Here is a 22,771-nt window from a genome sequence, read left to right on the forward strand (position 1 = left end):
AAGAGACGCTTACCCCTTGGAAGGAAAGTTATGACCAACCTGGATAGTATATTTAAAAGCAGAGACATTACTTTGCCAACAAAGGTCCATCTATTCCAGGCTATGGTTTTTCCAGTGGTCATGTATGGATGTGAGAGTTGGACTGTGAAGAAAGCTGAGTGCCGAAGAATTGATGCTTTTAAACTGTGGTGTTGAAGAAGGCTCTTAAGAGTCCCTGGACTGCAGGGAGATCCAACCAGTCCATCTTAAAGGAGATCAGTCCTGGGTGTTCACTGGAAGGACTGATGCTGAAGCTGAAACTCCAGTACTTTGGCCACCTGATGCGAAAAGTTGACTCATTGGAAAAGACCGTGATGCTGGGAGGGATTGGGGGCTGGAGGAGAAGGGGACGATAGAGGATGAGATGGCTGGATGGCATCACTAACTCAATGGACATGAGTTTGAGTAAACCCCAGGAGTTGGTGATGGACAGGCAGGCCTGGTGTGCTGCGATTCACAGGTCTTCAGGCCACCACTTGTGTCTAACTCATCTTGGAATCTGTCTATTCAACGTTGTAATTTCCACACAGTAAGAACTTCCTAAATTGTCACATAAACACTAAATGCAGAAACAGAATGAAGAGAGAACAGGACTGTGATGAACTTTTCTTAGGGATATTTTTACCCTCCTGAAGTTCAGCTGCATGTCCTAGAATAGTACTCTCAGTACTGAGAGGATCTTAGAAGGTGGCTTTGGGCATGATGTAAGTGAACATCCTTTGTCGTTTAATCCTTCTGACTACAGAAACCTGAAAGGCTCAAGTAGGTCCTAATACATCATTACCAGCACTTTAACTTTACCAATCTATTTCATTTTTTTTTTCCCCAAAAAGAGGTTTTATTTACTTTGGTCCACAGTTGGTATTTTCACATTATTTCTTGGTCCTAGGGCTCCTGGGCAGGGGCTGGTCCCTGTGGGGGCCTGGGGTGGGGGGGTGTCCCTGTGCAGTACTTGGTGGGGGAATGGGAATGAGTGTGGGGGGTGGGGCTGGCTTTGTCTCAAGCACTCAGAACTCCACTGTCCTGTCTGGGTCTCAGTGTCCCCACTGGGCCCCTGGGAGGGCCCAGGATTGGTGGTCTGAGAGTCCTGGGGAAATCCATGATGTCTAAAATATTTTGGGACTGTGGCCTGACCTTCTCTCAGCATCACCCCCACCCCCCACCACCATTTCCCTGAACAAAAAGTATTTTCATTTCATTAAAACTGCCTGAAACTTCTGTGGGTACAGAAACCACAAACTGATGGCAGAGAAAAGAGAAGCAGGGAAGACGTAACTGGAAACCACTTGGGGCCAGTTCCCCTCCCTGCTAGGTTTCTTCTTCCCCCTAACAGTCTGGCTCAAAGTCTACTGGGAAAGCTGATGCCTGGAGCTTCCCTGGTGGGGACCCCCCACCCCACATGCATCTGGATATGGCCTTCATCCCTTTCCCCCAGAGTCTCAACTGGCAGCATTCAGACATGTAGAAAAACAAGACAAAAAACACAGAAAGACCCAAAAACCCAGATGGGGCGATGATGTGGGGAGATGGCCTGCACGGGTATCTCAGTAGCCTGCCTCCTCCTGGTAGTAGGGAGGGCACTCTGAGGGCTCCCCTGGGCCTGGGCCATCTCCTGCAGCTGTCGGAGCCCCATCGGCCACTGGCCTTGAGGGCAGTACTTGGGGTCGTATATCTGCCGGCCCAGGCCAAACACCTGACGGCTCTGGTGGGCACCCCGTGTGTAGCCCATCTGCAGGGACATGGAGGAGTTATCACATTTGCCTGTCCCCAGCTTTGTGTCATAAATGTGCCGCCACGTCCCTGGAGCCGCCATGGCTGGCACACTTCTTTGTGCCCATCTGGAGGCTGACGGTCGAGCGGTCCATGGTGGGCAGGATGTGGTTTTTGGGGTCGTACAGATGCCGTCTGGTGCCATAAGCTGTCATGCTGGACTGGCTGGCACATTTGCTGGTGCCCATCTGGAGCCCAGTGACGCACTGGCCCACCTACATGGTGGCATCATCAAAGTTTGGCTCCTGCCTCTCCGAGTATTTGACGCCAATGTCCACACCACTCTGCAGCCCCTTTGTCTTGGCCTTCCCAGCCAGGGCAAGAAGAGATGCCTGCACCTGAGTCAAGTTCCCACTTTCAAACAGGTCGTTAGCCTCGAACAGGTCAACAGGATTCATGCCGCAGCTCACTGTGGCCTTGATGATGCTGGAGAGGTTTTCTAGCTGGTGCCACTTCTGCATGGAGCGGCTGATCTTAGGGATTGAGCCTGGCTGCAGTTTATTCATGAGTGTGCACAATATGATCCCATCCTTCAGACCCTTCTGGAAGTCCGGGCCAACGGAGAGGCCAGTGAGTCCCTCAATCCAGCTTCGGAGCTCCACCTCCTCCTGAGGGTCATATTTGGACTGCAGCCGGTTCTTGACTTCGGCCGAGAGCCCGTACAGGGCCCCTTGTTGAACTGCGTGGAGCTCATGGCTGGCGGGCGCGGCGCCGCGGGACCGGACGGACAGACCTACCAACCTATTTCATAAAGAAGGAGCAGGACTGAATGAAGCCCGAGGCCTTCAGCAGGCAACAGGATCTTGCTGGAATGTAGTGACTCTGTGTTGTTTTCACTGTATTACATTTGTCTGCACCTTTCATTATTTCCCCTGATGATGGTGTTTCACTGATAGCAATGAAATAAAATTTCCATTTTCAGTCATTGTCTTTAGAATGAGCTAGCTAAAAATGTACGTGAATTATGGTAGATGGCACAAAGATAGGACAAAAACTGCGATGATGGTTACATTTCAGCGAGTATAGTCTTAGAGCTGGAGATTAGTGAGTGACCTGTAACTTTAAGAAGAAAGGAGAGCAGGAGATGTATCGAGAAGACAGACAGGAACTGGCAAGCTGTTCAGTAACAGGAGAGGGTCTCTAAGGATACAGGAAAATAGAGGGAATCATGAAGGCTGAGTCCGGCTGGATGTGGAAAGCAAGTGTGACAGTTACTTGGCGGTCAAAGCAGTGGGGAGCCGGGGGGAATTTTTAGGAAGTAAGTGACATAGTGGTCAAAAGTGACAAGCGAGAAAGGGGATTTTAACTGTGACATTTAGGTCTTAGTGGAGAAGGGTGACAATAAAAGGCAGAAATCCTGTGAGAGAAAGGTTGCCATGGTCTAGTGATTAGAAGACTGAACAAGGAATTTTCCGGAATGGCTCATATAAAGAAATAAATCTTGATGTGTCAAGAAGAAAGCTGAAGCAAGTTTTACAGTTGTTTAAAGTAGAAAAAGAATACAGAGGACAGAGAATGGCAAATTGCTAAAGGGAGATGAGAGAAAAGACACTCTCAGCTACAGTAAAAATATATTTTGCTATATCAAAAGAAACTACAGGGAAACCTAGGACTGCTTGTGTTCCAGCAGTCCCAATCATTTTTTTAAATAGAAGCTCATTATAGAAACCTCAGCTTACAACTACCACCAATTTCTGTCATTTGTTTCATTTTTCCCCTCAAATCAAGAGAGCAGAACTTAACATTTATAAGACTTCAGGTTATATCATCGAAAAATGAAACCTGTTCAGAAAATCTGTATTTCTTAAATAAGGAAACCTTTTATCAGTCACAAATGATTTGTCATTAAAAGACCTTTGAGACAAAATCAGACAACCTGAGTCCAAGTTCTGCATTCACACATATGAGTTTAATGAGTTTCCTTAACTTTCTGAACAGGATGAATACATACCTTGTGTAAATAACTAGCTGTTATGAGTATCAAATTAAATGATGTATCTATATAGTGTCTTTCATTCAAAGACAATTCACAGCATTACCAGGATAGAATTAAATTCACCATAGCACAGCATTTTAGGGTTATGTACATTACACATTGCCTGTTGAAATAATTTTTGAAATATGAAAAATATGGTGCAATACCTTTCAGCAAGACTTCAGGAGAAACACATCAACTCACTTTTATCAGAAGGGTGGGATTCACAGGTGCAAGAAAAATAGCATGCGTGGTGTCCAAGCACTTAGAGAAAAATGACATGCTATAGAAGGAAGAATATGATGGAAAGTTTTGAGAAAATAGAGAAGCAATGAGAACACAAAATGAACCTGCATTAGGCATGGTGGTAGCTGTTCTTTAGCTACTCTCAGTGACCATCTGAAGAGAAAGAAATATCCCAAGAAAGCTCCCCTGCTGAATATTCTTCACCTGCTTCTCGTTCTGTGACAGAAGATATAAGAATAATGGTCCTTGCTACCTGTTAGCATCTTCCCATTACAGTCATGCTTCTGAAAGTTACAGGTAAAGGAGGGATGCAGCCAAATGTATAATCATCATTTCAGGCCAGGAAGCCTGCTTCCTTTTCCATCTGTGGCTATAATGGACAAATAGAAGGAAATGGAGAAGCTCTTTTCTTTCCCTCCTCAAGTCTGGAGGTTTGCACAACCTAAGTAGTCTCCTTGATTCCTGGCATTCCAGTTTCACCTTGGCCCTGCTGACTCTGATGAAGAGCCTCCTGGTTCTCCCAAGCCCAAACCACTTCTAACATAAAAAGAAAAGAGTTAAGCATAAACATAAGTGGATCAGAGGACAAAAGCACCAGAAAAGCCCATCCCACTAAAGAATCTTTAGCCTAAACTATTCTTAGCCAACTCACCCCTCTTTTCTCTCAGTTCTAGCCTCTCTCTCCAGACAAAACCATGGGTGCTTCCATGGAGCCCACGTCCATCCTCATGTCATACTTCTTTCTCAAAGTCAGGTTTCTTTCTGAGCTGAAGATATTTAGGAAGATATTTAGGTGTTTAGGAAGACAAGATATTTAGGAAATGAGGAAGAGAACGGAGTGTCCACTTGGGACAGAGAGTGGTTCTACTTGTTTGTTTTCTTCCACTTTCTAATCAATCATGTATGGAGTAAACAGTGTCACAGTAGGATTGATAATTCTGTTATGAGCATGACTTTTTACAGAATTTCTTCCTATCCTGTCTACTAGAATCCTCCAGCAATGAAGTTAGAGGAGTCCTCCCTTTGAAAAGGGGTTGGTCTTTGATAGCTTGGACCAAAGGATTACAGTAGAAGCGTTGCTCCAGGGCTGGACTTTAACAAAACTGACAGTTTTCTAAGTTGAGCTCTTGGAGCCCTGAACCATCATGTTGGAGAGACTGGTGAAAAGGCCATGTGGCTATATGAAAAGGAAAAGGAGACCAGCTGAGCTCAATGCAACTGGACAAAGCAGGAGACATGCAAGCGAAGCCATCTTGGGGCCACCAGCCCAGCTTAGCAACCATCTGAAAATCACCATGTGACCTCAGCTGTGATGCGGTAGAGCTGAAGAAATCACTCACAAAATCATGAGATTTCATAGAATGGAATTTTAACTTGTTTTAAGTTATGGGTTAGTTTACCACGTAGCAATAGATAAATCGGACAATGGCCCTTCACATTTTACAAATTGCTATTAATACATGATCACATTTCTGAATCAGTTTTCATCATTGCCCTTCTTAGCTACACATAAGCCTCCAGGTATTTTTCTTCCCAACAATAAGCAGCTTGTACATTTCCCCAGTAATCTCATATGCAAAACACATATCTGCTGAATTCTTAAACATATGGTGAATTCCCAGTACACAATTCAAAAAAAGAAATGATGAAAATAACATGAACTCAATTTCAGAAGTCAGTGGAATGGTGATGGTACTTACAAATCACAGTTTCCCTAAGTGATAGTAATAGTATACAAAAATGCACCATGATTCCCTTGCAGTGGGTGATATGAAATCTTATCTGCAAACAACAGTACCTTGGATAGTTACCAGTGCATTGCTTCTAGAAGAATATCTTGTAAAAGGTTTGGAGGTTTTATCATTGCTGTTTTGTATTTAACATTCTTAAGCAGCTGTATCATTAGTTAAGAGGGTTTTGGATGATTTTCAGATAAACGATCTCTACTCCTATAGGTGATACATAAAAATGTTTCTCTGTTTTATCTCAAACTGTATTGTGGTTTCTTACTGACTCAGGAACAGCCATATACCCATAATCTCTGAGCTGTCTTTTTCTAATCTTTCTATCCTTCTCCCTTGGTGAAGAGATTGTTAGCTGTGAATTCTTTTGTCTGTGAACGAATCTGCAACATTTCCTTCATCTGTTCTAACCTGCAGTTTACACTTCGTCATCCACTAAAATAAAACAGTTGAACTTATTGAGATGGTTCTAAATTAAAAGTAAACAGTCACTGAATGAGGCAGGTATTTCCATAATAAAATGTTTGCAGTTGGTGAATTTTTGCAAAGATTTAGGTTGCTATGATGCTTTTTTTTTTTTTTTTTTTTTTTCGGTTTTTAGATACTAGCCTAGGATTTAAATACTGGAGGTAGCTATAAGTAAACTCTAAATGAATACGTATCATTATAGTCATTGAACTATATTTTCAGTCTTATTTGCAGTAGTAAAACAGTATGGATAAAATGAATATTTAATACCATTAAATACTGAATGCATCATTCAGTATTTTAGGACATCTACACAGGTCAAAATAAATTGGGATTGAAAGGATTTAATAGCATACATTAATTACAGAATAAAAATTACTCCTCCAATTTTATCTTTTAAATATGTATGTACTTGGAGTAGCTGCATAATTACTTCAGTCTTCCTTCCAATTCAGTTTTAGACTGAGTTGTGAACAGTGCACACCTTTCTGCTCACCCCATGCACGTATACACTTACAGCCACCCACATCATCTTGTTTCATTTATGGAACCAGTTTTAAATAACCAAGAACATATTGGAATGCAATCTTCAAACATACTAAAAGCATTGCAAATCCAGCTAAATAAAAATCAAGAATAGGGCTTCCATTCCTTTCATAGGACACAGAACCAAATGTGCAGCCAAATTATCCTCCCATTAAGAACACATTCTCGTTTTTGGAGGAGAAAATCAAAGGAGTCTACTCCAGAAGCATCCAGTCTGTTAAACCCCATTATTGAAATGAACTTGGGAAATGATGACAAACACCTTCCTGTCCCTCCTCATCAGTTCAGAATTTGGAGGGGCAAAGGAAGTGGAATGCATGCTCAATTGAGGCAGTAAATACTAGGCTGTAGCAGATTGTTTTACTGTTAAATACAGTAATGGGTTTTTAATGGCTGCTGTCCAAAATTACACTGGAGAAAAATGGTTTATTAGTAATAATAATAGCTGGCACTTCTATCTTCAAAGCACTTTACAAATATTAGCTCATTAATCCTCTAACTGCCACTGGGAGGGTGCGTTAATGCTTTTATCCTCAGTTTACAGCTGGTGAGACAGGAAAATAGAAGGTAGAAACCAAGTTTTCAAAAGGTTTTGTGTATGGAGGTCAATTTCCAATTCAAACAACTCATATCAATTTTTATATATAATTGGATGGTATTCACTCTGACGACTGTCATTCCTTTTTTGAGGGGATAGTAATTAAGGTCAAATCCAATTTATTTGAACTTGATTCACATGAGATGCACCTGAATTGCTCATTCCTGGTCCTTTAGCATTATTTCAAGCAAATCAATTGTGTTCAGAATCTATTCAGCCCAAATCAATTACATGCAGAAACTTGTATGCATGGAAAAAGGTCTCTTGAGACCCTTTGAAATTTAGCTCCACGGAAAGTTGCTGGAGATCACAATGTGAAGCAGGGTCAAGGTCAAATTTAAACACCTTTATTCTGGCTTTCTATGTTTACCCATTCACTCAGATCTCCTTTCCGGAAAATACTATATGTCTCAAATTAGTGAACAATAATGAACAACCCAAATAGTCTATTATTCCTTCTGGTGCAGTCTATAGATGGTAAAATTATTATTGTTTTTCTTTCTTTACTTGCCACCAAGGATAATGTTTTCAATTCTTTGCCACTGAACAATGCCTTAAGTATTTTAATTGAATAAATTATTTCCCCACTGTGTCATTAGATGCATTGTACAGAACAAGTTTACAAAGTCTCTGAATTTATAATACAAAAATAAACGCATTTGTTAAGGAGCCAAGTGTTATATTTAAAGAAGCAGTCATGGATCAAACAAAAGCCTTACAGCAAATTCATTCCATATAGTCCAAGGAAATGGGATCTACTGTCTAGACAAAGCAGAAAGCAAACACATTTCTCCCACTATCTATTACATAAAAAAGTCTTTTGGAGTCAGTGTTCGAGAATGCTATTTATATTTTGCATATAAAAAATTAACATTTTTCTAAATACCACATACCCCAAAAATCAAATACCTCTCAAAATTCCCAAATATATTGACCATGCCTAGAATAGGGTTGATTTTTCCCTCCAAAGCCTTATCTTAATTGACAGCTGCTAATAAAGACAGTGCCACCATTATGATAGGTGTCATTTTCAAAAACAGCCAGCCTGGGATATGGCATCTGCCATTGTCAACTATGTCTATCTTAATCTGGAGTGGCAGATACACCTTTGTGGAAATGCCAACCATGTAATGCAATTGGTTACATATAATACCCAGATGTGAGGGAAATCTATGCATATTGAGATTACAGAGTATCAGAAACATTTCTGCCAAGAAATAAAAGATGGTAATGAAGGCAAGCAAAAGCTTTGGTGAGGGTAAAGGTTGATTTTTACATATACTGGTGCCCAGGACACATTTTAGGAGGACTCAGACATCAGACACTTCTATGACATGATTTTGCAGAAAACACAAATGTCTTTCTTTCCCAATGTATCTCCCACACAGGAGTGTCTCACCCACATGGGAGTGCCTCATAGCAAATCTTGGCAACAAGAATTTTAAATCTTCTTTTTAAATGTCACCACTCTGAGGATTAGCATTCAATATCATATAATACTTTAGGAGGAGCCCTTCATTATATACTTTCCATGTGACAAAATAATACACAGAAGAGGCAAATCTGGATGGCCCTTGACAAAGACCATAGTTAGAGAATCCTGCTTATCCCAGGGTGCCAGTACCATGGGCATTGCCCAGGTGGGAAATGAAGTCCAAGAGTGAAGAGAATGGATATGTAATGAACTGAACGTGTGTCTCTTCCAAATTCATATGTTGAAACCCTAATCTCAATGAAAAGCTATTTGGAGGTGTTGCATTTGCAAGGGAATTAGATCATGAGGGTGGGGCCCTCATGAATGTGATTAGTCCCCTTATAAAAGGGATACTGGAGAACTCTTGAACTCTTTTTTTCATTCTCACCAGGAAGGTATAATGAGAAGTCAGCAGTCTGCAAATCAGAAGAAGGCTTTCATGAGAACCAGACCATGCTGGAATCCTGATATCAGGCTTCCAGTCCCCAGAACTGTGAGAAACAAATTTCTACTGCTTATAAACCTCCCCTTCTGCGGTACTTTGTTACAGTAGTCTTGACTAAGATGGGGTGTTGAGGGGCCTGCTGGACTCAAAGGCAGCACAGTGTAATAGTTAAAAGCTTGAGGCTGGAGATTAGATACCTTTGAGTTGGAGTACTGGCTTGGCCACTTCCAAGTCATGTTGTGTGACCCTGGACAAGGACACCCTATGTCTGTGACACTCAGCATTAAATGAATATTATCATAACAGTAACTTCTTCAAAACACTGATGCAGAGATTATAAAATACATCATAAACATTTAGTAAGGGACAGGTAATTTAACTGCTTGCCTGGCGTAGCTTCAGTTCTGTCTCTAGCACAAAGCAGTTATTCAATAAAAGCCTTTAATGATTGGTCACTGTCAATATTTCATAGCATACCCAATAAATCAATCATTTAATCAGTCAATGTATAATGGAATTAAGGAAGCTATAAAAAAAATTGAATCTCCTTATCTTTGGGTAGGGTTATATTCAACCTTGAACAGAAAACTGGTGAATTTTTCAGTATTTCCCCTAGACTCATTTCATCCCTCAGCTTATATGTTAACTCTGAATTTGCTTTTTAAAAACAAATCAGTTCTACAATATTTCTCTTTTCTTTCAAAGAAAGAAATTTAAAAGCCATAGAGTGTATTAGTTACATATGACGGTATCTGCACTTTTATTCTGGCTTCACCACTGCCCAGCCCACTATTCAACCTTACTTCAGTTTTTTTCCTCTATAAAATGAGCTAACAACCTATCCCTTTTTGTCTGCCCCGTTGTTGAAAACGTCAAATTAGATATGGGAAAATTCTGTCAAAACCTTAAAGTACTCAAATAATGATTTTTTTAAATAGAAATATGCAGCAGTAATCTTCTAAATGAATGTAAATGCTGTGTTGAATGTCAAGGGTCTCAGAAAAGGTCAATACTTGTCTTCCCCTTGAACCTTTGCACAGGAGATGTGTTTTTCTTTGAACACATCAATATGTAAGACATCCCATAGTAAGCTGATATCCTGTCACATCACTTTCTTTAGTGGGCTTCTACACAGTAACAAACTAAATTCACAGTCAGCTCTAATAGCAACAAATCATTAAAAATCTCCAAAATTTTCTCACCAATTTACTTTCTATTACTTTGGAAATATGTTCCTTAGCCAGGGTAAATACAAATTTCTCATATCAGGATGCTACCAATATACCCCTTATCTAGTTCCTCATCTTCTTTATCCTGATAACACTGCATCACAGAGAGGGAGCCCCTCAGAGATCCAAATATCCAGGTCACAATGACTTTAGGCTATCAGAGTATTATCTGAGGGTATCTCCACTTCTTGGGCACATCTATAATCCCTAGAGTTAAAATCACCACTTACAGCAAAAGCTTTTGTTAGAGCGGAACCTCTGTTAAAAATGCAAACCTGTTACCAAAAAAGCTAGAATCCATTCTTTGCATTAGTCACTGTGCTTTACAGCTTTCTCTTGGAAGACAGAGATAATTCAAGGGAAAGGGTAAGTTGGTTTTGAAGTTTGAAGCTTCAGCTGAAACCCACTTCTGGCCATAAGCATGCCCACCTGGGGCAAAGAAGGAAGATCAGAGGAAGGAATAACAAAGGGGAAGAGAAAATGATGGCCTTGAATGCAGATTTCAGGATTCTCCCTTTTGTCCCGCTTTTGGCAGTTCGGGTTTTCTTCTCCCCCCTTATACAGGTTCTATAAATGTGAAGCCTTCAGGGTGGGCTGGATATTCTTCAGTAGCTCTCCAGATTCATATTTATTCTCCACCTTCCTCCAGGCTGCTCTGTGCAGAGGGAACCAACTGCAGCAGATCATTTGGACCAGGTTCCTTTGTCCTCTGATTGCTGATGGGTACGGCCACTGGGAGGAAGCAGGAGATCTTGGGGTAGGAGAAGACCAGTGTCCTGCGACTTGACAATGACTATGTTTCTCTAAAACCACAGGTTCTGTCGGCAACCTTCCCCAGAGCTATGGCCCCCATCTTTCAGTAACTTCTTTCTCCTGTCATCCCTCTAGACTAAGGGCAGTGAGAGCCCAGGGTTGCCTCAGCAGCCTTCCTTGTTGGCTGGCCTCAACTCTGCCCCAAAAGATGTGGTTGGTCTCTTCTTTAAACTCCCTTCAATTGCCCCATTTGGGTACCACTTATATACAAGAAAAAAAAAATCAAGTGAAAGCAAGAGAGTGCCAACTTTTACCCAGAGGAGATTAAAAAAAAACTCTGGGTCCTTTAACACTGCCAAGGGAACATGCTACCCTGTTCTAGGGGATGGTACTCTGCTACTAGGGCATTCAAGTCCAATACTGCAAGATCATCATGTTTCTCAAGATAAGTCAGAAATACGAATTTTATGTGAAATCCCTGGCTTTAAAATATTGGCTTAAGTATTTTCTAAATATGTCTTAGGCCAAAGAAAACACATATGTAGGCTGGGTTCAGTCCAAGGGACATAGGGCTGGATCTAAAATAGACTACAGTGCCTCTTAAAAAAAAAAAAAAAATCTGCTTTTCCTTATAATGCAGAATTATATCAAGAAACATAGAAATTCTCATCTATACAACTCTTTCCTACACAATTAATTAATCTAAAAACAATAACTTTCTCTCCCTCATTTGAAATCTCATTGCAAAAGCTGAGAACTATCTGGAACCCAAAAGTGACATGAATCTTGATATCTAGGATTGTTCTAAATGTAAATGTATGAATCTAATCAAATCACGTAGTTTCTGCATGGCCCTCTCCATTCATCCGCAAAATCAGGATAATGACTTTTTCCTACCATCTTCACAGGGACACTTGGCTGAAAAATGAAATAATACATAGTAAATGAAAAGCACATTTGAGCTCTTTGGAGAATAAAGTGCTGTATAAACCAAAGGGATTAGTAAGAAAAACCTCAGAGGTTTGTCAGAGCTTTTCTTCTTCTCCAACCACATTTCATGATGCCAAGGTAACTGTAAGACAATGCCTCAGGCCAGCACAATGTTATAGAAGACCTCCCCAAATCTAAGGCGGTGGTTCTCAACTCTGACATTACTATTTCACCGGAGTTTTTAAAAAATCCACATGCCTGTTCACCACTTCCAAGAATTCTTACTTAATTTATCTGGGTTGGCAGTTTTTAAAAAGTTCTCTAGATGATTCTCATTTCAGTCAAGCCTGAAAACTACTACCCAGGATTTGTCAAACATGTGAAACAATCACTACCTGCATATGTACATCTAATTGATGTAGGTAGCAACAATGTTCCATGATTTTAGTAGTAACATAATGTGCTGAGTAGCTCAGTTATGTCTGACTCTTTGCCTGCCAGGCTCCTCTGTCCATGGGGATTCTCCAGGCAAGAATACTAGAGTGGGTTGCCATACCCTCTTCCAGGGGATCTTCCCAATCCAGGGATCAAACTCAGGTCTCCCGAGTTTGAGAGATTCTTTACCAGCTGAGCCATCAATAAGTTCACACTTATTCATATACATAGACACACTCATGTCTATCTTTTATCCATTCACACACTGAGCATGGAATAAAAATTATTATAATAAAAAAGCAAGAATTTATTGAGTGCTTAATGCATTCTAGTAAGTTGTCTACATAGATTGCTGCATATAACGCTCATAATAACACACATGAGCTGGGTACGGATTTGTTGTTGTTGTTCAGTCACTAAGCCATGTCCAAATCTGTGCATGCCAGGCTCCTCTGTCCTCCACTGTCTCCTGAGTTTGTTCAGTCTCGTGTCCACTGAGTCAGTGAGGCCATCTAACCATCTCATTCTCTGCTACCCCCTTCTCCTTTTGCCTTCCTAGCATCAGGGTCTTTCCCCATGAGTTGGCCCTTTGCATCATGTGGCCAAAGTATTGGAGTTTCAGCTTCAGCAACAGTCCTTCCAATGAATATTCAGAGTTGATTTCCTTTAGGACTGACTGGTTTGGGTATAGATAGTACGCCACATCTCCATAGACGAAATCAGTTTTAGGGAGGTTAAAATGACTTGCTCAGGACCATGCATTGAGGAATTAACAGAACTGGATTGGGAACCCTGGCAGCCTGACTCTTGTAGCCATGATATTTATGTAATAACTACCACACCCTGTTTGCTTCCCATTGTGACAGAACCTGTAGTGTTTAAAAGATAAGTAAAATGAAGCATGTGGCCTCAAAAAGATTCTACCATCTGATAAGGGAATTGTGATGCAGACTAAACTTCATAGGTTAAACAGGAAATTGGTACACTGTCGTCCCTGGAATTAGGGAGAGGTGGATTGGAAGATGGGCAATGCCTGGCTTTACTAAGCTTCTACTTCACAACTATAGAGGAAATGAGATGTACTCAGACATCGGAAGAGAGAATGTAATAAGACCACCAGGAAAAAAAAAAATCCCTGGTCAAAGAACAGACTGCATTTATGTATTAGCCATTCAGCACATTTACTATTCTTATCACCTCCTGGAATCACTTGGATTGAATGTTTATGCCTCCCTAAATTTACCAAATTATCATCTCAACCAGCAAATCACAACTTCTGAAGAATTCACCACAGTTCAAAATTTTTATTTCTGATTCTTACTGAAAAATTGTACACAAACACAACTGTAACACACATGTACACACACACACACACACACACACACACACACACACTCTTAATGTGATTTCCAAAGAGGGAAACAAGTTGCAATTTTTGGTAGTAATAAACTAATGTGAAAATTAAGTAAAAATTTTTACAGAAAAAAATTTAAAAACTGAAAACAGAATATTCTTTTTGTACTTTTATTATCTAAACACAATGGGAAGGTAAGCAAGACCATTTTTTTAATCCACAATACATAAAATCTCAATTAGTTATGGTCTATTTGTGCACTGACTAAAAACATTCGTTAACAAAACAGAATTTTCTAGTTTACTGGATAAATATACCAGGAGAAATTGCAGAATAATGTTAGGTTGCCAGGCAACCGCTGCTCCACTCCCTCATTCATCAAGCTTCTTATCCCAGTGCTGGAGAATTCCAACCAATTTGTTTCTTGGGAAAATTATAGTGACTTTCAGTAACACAATAACACTTTTATTCTCAGAAGATAAACTTAGATGTTCTTTTGATCAAAGGGATGTGTTAATTCATTATTCTCTACATGGTGCTAATGAGAAAGCTATAATTAACCAACTACACTATTGCGACACACATAAAATAAACTGCAGTAATTAGTAATGTTTAAGGTGTTAACCAGCCTCCAAAATTAGAAAATACAGAATCTTTCCCCCAATAAAGATGCAGAGAAAGGAGAAATCACCATAGCTAATTAAACTGAGGATTGTTTCCATTCCCCAGCCTCCTCCCCCGCAAAAGTGGGGAGAGGCACAGGATCTCCAAAATGTGAGAGATTTCATTTTAAAAGCAGAGAAAATGGCTCAGTGCCAAAATTTACCTGTAGGTAGACATAAATGCTGGAGAATAATGTAATCTTTTCTTTGAAAGAATGCTTAGCACAATATTTTTCCAGGAATGAATAGGAAGAATATTATGCTTTCACTCATTAGCTGTGTTAACTTAGCATATTGTATGTAAATCACCATAATAATTGCATTCTCTTCAGACTGAATCAGTTAGTTAGAATGAAGCTGTAATCAAAATGCTCATAATTGAAAATACAGTATTCTTGGTCTCGTTTCGAAAAAATAACAAGGAACACTGATTGAATCAAATAATACAGTACATCATTGAAAATAGCCTTGGTACAGAGATACGTTGTTTCTCTAGATTATACCTTAGCATGTCAATTAGCTCCCCAAATCTGGATTTGTCATGGTTTTTTACTGTTACCCTTTGTCTTCAGCCTAACTTCAGCTTTCCAGGTGCAAAATCTAAGATTGATTTTTTAGATTTTTTTTTTTTTTTAGGGAAAATATAAAATAGTAAAAAGCTAAATTTTGTTTCTAAAATGTATTAGACTCTATGGCACTGCTGGCTGTCATAAATCAAAGGGCAAAATAATTTCCAATAAATGGAACATTTAATGCCAATGCTCCTGGGAAAGAATATGTAAATGATCACATGAATTTCAGGCAAGCTGTCACAGTAATTCCTCAAGGTACCCTTTAAAGATGACATATTCACTGTGAAGAGGAGGGCATTGGTTGTCTTGCAAAAGTCAAACTTGAAGCAATACTCTACTATATGAACTAATACAGGGCTTCCTGACATTCATTTCTTCAAATCTAATGCCATTAGCCATGCTCTATGACTTAATTTTCTTTTATTAGATAAAAATTAGTAGAATCTGAAATCTGCCTTAAATCATTACTTTTACTTAGATTTCCCCATTAAAAAATGAGTCTGTCTAAAATATTTTGAAAAGCAAATTTGGGTCAAACAATCTTCAATCTTCAAAGATTTCAGAAGCTAATTATAAAAACCAAGCTCCAATCCAGCAAATATTTTCCTAGGTGAGTTCTATTTTGTAAAAGTCCTAAGAAGCTTTGTGATGGTGACATCTGTCTGGTTTCACTTGCTTGACAGCCATCAAAATATGCCAATATTCTAAAAAGCAAGTAATTTTTAAATGAATTTAATACTAGTTCATTTAAGAAGATGGATTCACTTTAAGGTAATATATTATGTGCAATATCAAATTCTAGCAGACCTGTAATTAGGTAAAGGGGACATATAACTTCCTCATTACTGGGTATGTTGGAGCACCTATACTACCAAGAGCAGTAATAAACATCCACAGCCTTATCTTTAAAGAAAAGGACCCCTAAGGTGCAACAGAGAACAATCTGGAAAACATACATTAATCATCACAGTCCCGAACTTCTGCAGTGAAGAGTAGAAACACGTCTGGAAAGAGATTTTCATGAACTGTGGTAGCCAGTACTCTTACCTGCCCAGAAATAACCATTTGTCTCCATTTATTCACTGACAATATTCAAGAGTTTGTGAGAAATGGTTATACACTATGTGCTCTGCCATTATTGGAGGGAAATCCACAGCAATACTTAAGGCCATAAAATAGAAATCCCCATTATACACTAGACTCTAGAACCAAGTTAAATTTTGAAAGTCACAGGGTGATCCATCCTAAAAATAATGAAATTAAGACAAAGCCAACTGCAACATCAGCAGATGAGAGAGGAAACATTTTTACACACAAAGCAGGAAAGTCAACAATTTTTTGTTCTCTTGTTACTAAAAGTTTCCCTAAACAGCTTTCTAAGCTTCTTTCTCCATCCAGTTGGTTAGTTTATGGCTTCCAATCTGCTGGAAATCAAAGCTTTGTAGAAGATGGACTGGACAGTAATACTAATGTCAATCGATGGTCTCCAAAATTAGAAATCAGTATTTCGCCTTCAGTAAAAATGCAGAGAAAAGAGAAGACGCCTGATCTACTTAAATTGAGGATTAATTCATAATAACAGAAACGGGGTCAGCAACCATAACTTTAGTGTTGATTATGCATCAGACGCTGAGCTAAACTGTTTACCGTAATGATCTCACTCCACTTGCTCCAAAAACCCGAAAAGGAAGGTATTGATACGATCCCTATTATTTAAAGGGGGAAACTGAGGCACGGGGTAACCGACTTGTTCAGAACCACACATCTCAGAGCTACGAGCCCACGTCAGCGCAGCGAGACACTCTGCTTTGCCCGAGCCCAGGTGGCTCACCAGTTGCCCACCTCCGCGCGCACGCGCAAACGTGCCCCCCACCTCGGGCGTTCCGTGAGCGCGCCACCGCGCACGCGCATGCCCTGGCACCGCTTGCCAGCTCTGGGGACTCTCTGGGAGCCCCCCCACCCCGGCGGAGCTGAGCCCCGGCGCCACTCGCGTTTGGCTGAACCCGAGTCTTCCTCCACGCCTTGTCGCCCTGTTGTCACTACACACCTGCCTTCAGCAGCTCACCTGCTACCCCTTCGCCGCCCGCCCTCCGGCTGACAGCCTGACCACCCAAGGATGCCACTCGGGGTGTGGGTACCTGAGCCCTCGCGGTGGCGGCTTCTTCAGCCCCTGGCTTTTCGCAGGAATTCCTCAGTCCGGCCCCCGGCTGAGAAAGTGAGGCTCGCGGTGAGCAAGAGGAGTGGGAATGAAGGGGCTGGCTGGCGTTCCCCAGCCTCCCGGCTCCAGTCCCAGCTCTCCAGATTAATCACTTTCTCCCTGCTCCCCCCAACCCCCACGCGCACACTCACTCAAAAAAAGAAGGGAGGGAGAGAGGCACAAAGAGGAAGAAGGGACCATCCGTGACTGGCATCTCTAGCTCCCCCAGCTCCGCTACCAGGGAGCCATGGCAACCACGCCCCCGACCTGCCCCCTCATCCCCTCGGTGGTCTGGGGAGGTGGAGCCCCTAACCCTCCCGGGTGTCTCGTCCCCCACCCCCGCCCCACCAACCCAGGTGTCCAGAATCTCCCTTTTCAAGCTGACGGCGCGTCTCAAACCCCACCGGCATGTGTAATCGTCCCTTGAGAGTGGGAGCAAGACAGTGGGGCGGCGGTGTTGGCGCCCTACGACCCAAGAGATGGTAGGGGGCAGGGAAGAGTCACGCCAGGACTGACCCTCAAACCCAGCTGGACTTCGCAGCCCCCACCCGGGTGAGGCTGGAATCTCCAGGAGGGTCTGGAATCCTCTCCAAAGGGTAGCAAGAGATGCAGGTAAGGGAGGCTGGAGAAAAGACAGAGTCAACCTACCTACCCGTGACCAGGAGGAGAAAGTGGGAGCAGGAGGATTCGAGGAGCCGCTTTGCTCCGTCCGACCGACCAGAACCTCTTGAATCCAGCCTCAGCCACCAGGGGGCGGGGCTGGGAAAGGGGGTGTCTCTAACGGGCCGAAGGCTGGGGGACCCTCGGACCACCCTACTTTGTGCAATGACGGAGCCCTGACTACGCACCATCACCGACCCACCAGGGGTTGAATCCCGCTGGAGCAAACCCATTATCCTCCTTCGGTCTCGCTCAAAGAGTTGCGGAGCTCCCCGGGGCTAACAAGACAAGCACATTAACCACCGCCCCCACCCCCCACCCCCGGCACACCTGAGTAGCTCCCAGCACCAGATCCGTTCTGTACCTTCCTTCGAGGAAACCGCTCCTTCAAGCTGGCTTGGAGCGGGAGAAGGGCGTGGAAGTCCAGCAGCTCCCGGCGAATGCACGGGAGTTTCTCGCCGGCAGCTCCCAGCCGATCTGCACGCGGGTCTGCCCGCGGAGAGGCCGCCGCGCCCCTCCCACCGCCGGCAGTGGCCGCGAGGACGCGGACCTGTTCTGGCTTGCTCTCGGATCCACACCCTCCCCGCAGAGGGAGGCTCGCGCAGCTCCTCTCTGCGGTGGTTCTGCCCACCCACCCCACACCCACGCCGCTTATTCCCCCTCCCTTTCCTCCCTCCCTTGGGACAGGGAGAGTTACAGGCTTAAGACTTTTATTTCATGGTGAAAAGCAAGGGACGAAGCCCAAACTTTGCTCGCCATTTTCCACGTCTATGGTTAAAAGAGGTAGGGTCGTTGCCCCTTTTATCTGCAAAAGAGAAATTTTAAAGTCCATCTGCCTCCTGATAGCTCCACTCAGTACATACTCCAGACACAGGTCGCCAGTCTGGTTTTCTCCCAGAGCTACATGTTGAAAGGGTGTGGTGCCATGGACCTTTTTTTTTTTTTTTTTTTTTTCCTTTTTGCTCTCATTACTCATTTAGAGGCGTGATGAGGCTTGCTATTTAATTTACAAATGATGCTACTTCCGTAAACTGGCAAATTATTGGTATTTGAATGTATGCACCTTCTTCTGTTACCATTTTTTAACTGTCCTATTACTTATGATCAATAATTTTATCATATTGTTCCCTAACATCTTTTCCTACTTATTCTGTATTAATCAATTATAAAATAGAAAAAAGTCTTGGGTGCTTATTTCCACTACAAAAGGCCACTTCTGTTGCCTTATCAATTCCCCCCAAAAATGCAATTTTTATTTGAAGATTCCAAAATTAATCTGGGAAAATTACAATCTCTGCAGTATAAAGTGATTTTTATACCCCTTTCATTTTTTCCCTCACCATAATCGTATTTTCCAAAAATTTCACACAATACCACTTTTAAAAAAATTTTGTTGAATTTAAGTTCTCTTTGATGGTTAGAGAATCATTGACTTCTAAGTTTTACTCTACTAAGGCAGTGAGATTGACCTTACAGTCTGGTTTTGTCCATTGAACAATGAGGGCATTTAGAGATGTGAGCCCCCCTCAGAGTTGGATGCCGCTATAGTGAGCAGCAAGGGGAAGGCAACTCAGGATTCTGCTTCAGAAGCAACTGAATCAAATATTTTGCAAATGAATAAATGGACTTTTCAATTTTAATCATTGCTAACCTTTGAGCCCCAATTCTGTCAGTTCATGTGTGGGCAAGGCTCTTACTGACTGTGTGGCAAATTGCAAATGCAAGTGAGGGCAGGATTTGTCCTGAGTTTAAACTGAACTGCTGGAGTAATTTCTTTGCCTGAGGCATCATTATTCACATGGCATGTTTTCTAAAGTAGAAACAAAGATATAATACTGAATAAAATTCCGACAGGGAAAGTACTGTATCTGTAAGAAAACATTTCAGAGGTCAAGAAGACAGAAAGCCAAATTGATCTCCTGAGTATACCTTCTTGTAAGCATCTGCTGAGCAGAAGACTCAGAACTCCATCCTGGTCAAAGCAATAGAGTGCTGAAACCTATTGCTTTATGGTGTGTTTGCTTGACATCTGGATCCCTATTTAAAAAAAAAAAAGTTTGTTGAGCACCTACTAATTACCATTGTTCTAGGAGAGAGACTACAGTGGAAAATTCTACAGGCAAGGCTAGTTGCTTGTTTTTAAATTAACCACCCAAAGATATATAAGAGAATAGCAAGGCATGATACCTGAAACAAGAAGATGATGTGTCAGTTCTTAAACATGAGTTTTTCTTGTAAGGGGAAAAAACATGATTCTGCTTGTATATCAGGAAATAGCCCAAGAGTAAACCTATGGCTTAAGGACAAACATTGAGTCCTCATGTACACAAAAAACTTTACCCCAGGCAAGTACATTTTAAGAAAGAAGTGAGGGGGAGAGGGAAAAGGTAGACTAGGGAAAAGGAAGGAAGGGAGGGAGGAAGGAAGACAGGCAAATGATTAACCAAGAAAGGAAAATAGGATTTGAGAGAAAGAAAGCATTTTATCCAACTAAAGGAAGTTTGTTTGTTGTTTGTTTTTTAAGGAATTCAAAATGGAAGCAGTGACTTAAACTTCCACATCCAAGAAGCACTTCATAGTTATTACCTGCAAGGATAATTTCATATTTTTAATACATGTTCAAGGACAGGCAACCAATTCAGGCTTTCCCATCCCAAGAAACTTACAGATCTACTGCCTCTGCTTCTAGAAAGACTGGAACCTGACACCAGAAGGCAGCCTTCATCCTGAATGGATGTTTGCTGAAGATACCTTCTGCTGCTGCTCTGAAATCCTCTCTTGGCTCCCATTCTCCGGTCTGACACTCTATTCAGCACATTTCTCACTCTACAAACAATCCTCATCTATCAGCCGTCACACCTTTGCATGGGGGTGCCGGAGAGAGACTGGATACTTATGTCACATGAAAATGTGATTGCATTAGCCTTGAAAGGTGTGAATTTCTTGCTCACAATTGAGGAAGATTGTGTAAAATAAAATTTCAGCTATCAAATCACAAATGCAGGGGAGAAAAGGAGTTCTTTCATGAACAGGAGCAGAAGGTGAGAGAGATAGGCTGGTCATCTGGAAAAAAGAGAAAGGATATTAAAAGCTGGGGTATTTTTCAGCTTTTACTGCTGATTTACTACCTACCCTCAGCCTGAACCATCATTTGGTATCATTCCCAGAGTAGGGCCATTGAAGGAATATTGGCTCTTGGCAAAGGCTAGTAGCTAGTGATATGGCATCATTCCTAGAAAAATTGTTTAGCAGAAGAGCTATAGTTTTGGAAATGGTATTTCAGTCTAGCAGTTCAGAATAGTCACAGATAGACAGAGGTTTTCCAGCCAACTGCTGTAATAAAGGAAAGCAGGATGTTTCCACTGAGGGATAAACCCTCAAAGGCAACCTTGGAAGTACAAAGCAGCCACCTTCAGCTTAGACATTAATAAAGCAAAAGAAGACCACATTAACTCTGAGGAGTTAAAATGACAAGTCGATACTCCTTTAACTTTTCCTTTAATGTGAGAACAAAAGGACATGTATTAAAAATCAAAGGGCAATAATTCTGGAACAAATAAAAAGGTAAAATCTTGTATTTCATGCTGTGGATCATTAATATGTGTGATTCACCCTTAGGAAGTCATGGGACCAGATACTTTCATTGGATTTTAATAGGACTAAGTAATTTTATGGTCATTAATAACACTATACTTTTATAGCTAAAGCATTGCTTATATCTTGTCAAATTGCAGGCTTCAAGGCATTTGTTGATTTCTTGTGGAGATCAGAAGATTTCCTGTCCTCCAGTTAGAAACACCTTACTGTCAATTATGGCTGGCTTAATTTCATATTGGTGATTCATTCCAAAGTCCTAGGCAACCAAGTTTTATCTCAAAAACCTGCGAACTGGTGTATATAGGAGGAATTCACATTTATTGGGGGAAAAGCCTGATATTTGGGGAAGATGAGAATTTCATCTGAATCTGTACTCCAAACATAGTATAAAATCATCTCAGTCTGGTAAGGACCTCAGCTAACATATTCTCCTACAGCTTCTTTTTATACTTGGGTAAGGCTCAGAAATTTTCTCATGGTGGTACAATGGGATGAGTGGCCTAGAAAATATTTTTTAAAATCTCCTTGCTTTTAATCTTGTATCATTTTAGAATGTGACAAGCCATTGCCATTCTGGAAGATAATTTATTCCAATTTTGCTACAGCAAACAAAATGTATGCTAAATAGTGAGATAGTGAGTGATGCACAAGAATAAGACTGATCATTACAGGAAACTACTTCAGCTGAAGTAAAGGACTTAGCTTATCTTTTTCGTCTATTCTGTCCAGTTGGTTTTGGCCAATAAGTTTTACTGCTGTCTATATGAAGTAACCGTGTTAGAGAAAAAGGAGAGAACTAGTGGGTCTTCTTAATATAAGATATTATGTATGGCAGGATGTTTACTCCCCTCTCTCCTTGTGCTTCACTCCTCAAATCTATTCTTTTTTTTTTAATTCCTGGTCACATGGCCACCCATTAAAAGACTATTTCCCAGTTTCCCTCATGACAAAGTGTAAACCGAAGACTAGGTTCACACTAAAGGGATATAAAGAGAAATGCAGTTGGCAATTTCCAGGTCATCAACTTAAAAAAAATCTAGATACTTTTAGCGCTTTTCCCTTCTAGCTAGCTTGCAGTG

At 41.3% G+C, this 22,771-nt stretch overlaps 1 protein-coding gene and 1 pseudogene across 1 annotated transcript in view; both read right to left on the minus strand.

Moving 5' to 3' along the window:
• CHL1 (cell adhesion molecule L1 like) overlaps positions 1 to 18,663 on the minus strand; it is a 219,151-nt gene extending 200,488 nt beyond the window's left edge. Inside the window, exon 1 of the mRNA XM_061128058.1 lies at positions 18,460 to 18,663. The gene's annotated coding sequence lies outside the window, so the exon portion shown is untranslated. The remainder of the gene's footprint in view (positions 1 to 18,459) is intronic.
• LOC133046243 (calponin-2-like) lies at positions 1,584 to 2,503 on the minus strand (annotated as a pseudogene).
• Positions 18,664 to 22,771: the final 4,108 nt, after the last annotated feature.

Source organism: Dama dama, chromosome 24 (assembly GCF_033118175.1).
Source record: "Dama dama isolate Ldn47 chromosome 24, ASM3311817v1, whole genome shotgun sequence".
In the NCBI taxonomy this organism is placed as follows: Eukaryota; Metazoa; Chordata; class Mammalia; order Artiodactyla; family Cervidae; genus Dama; species Dama dama.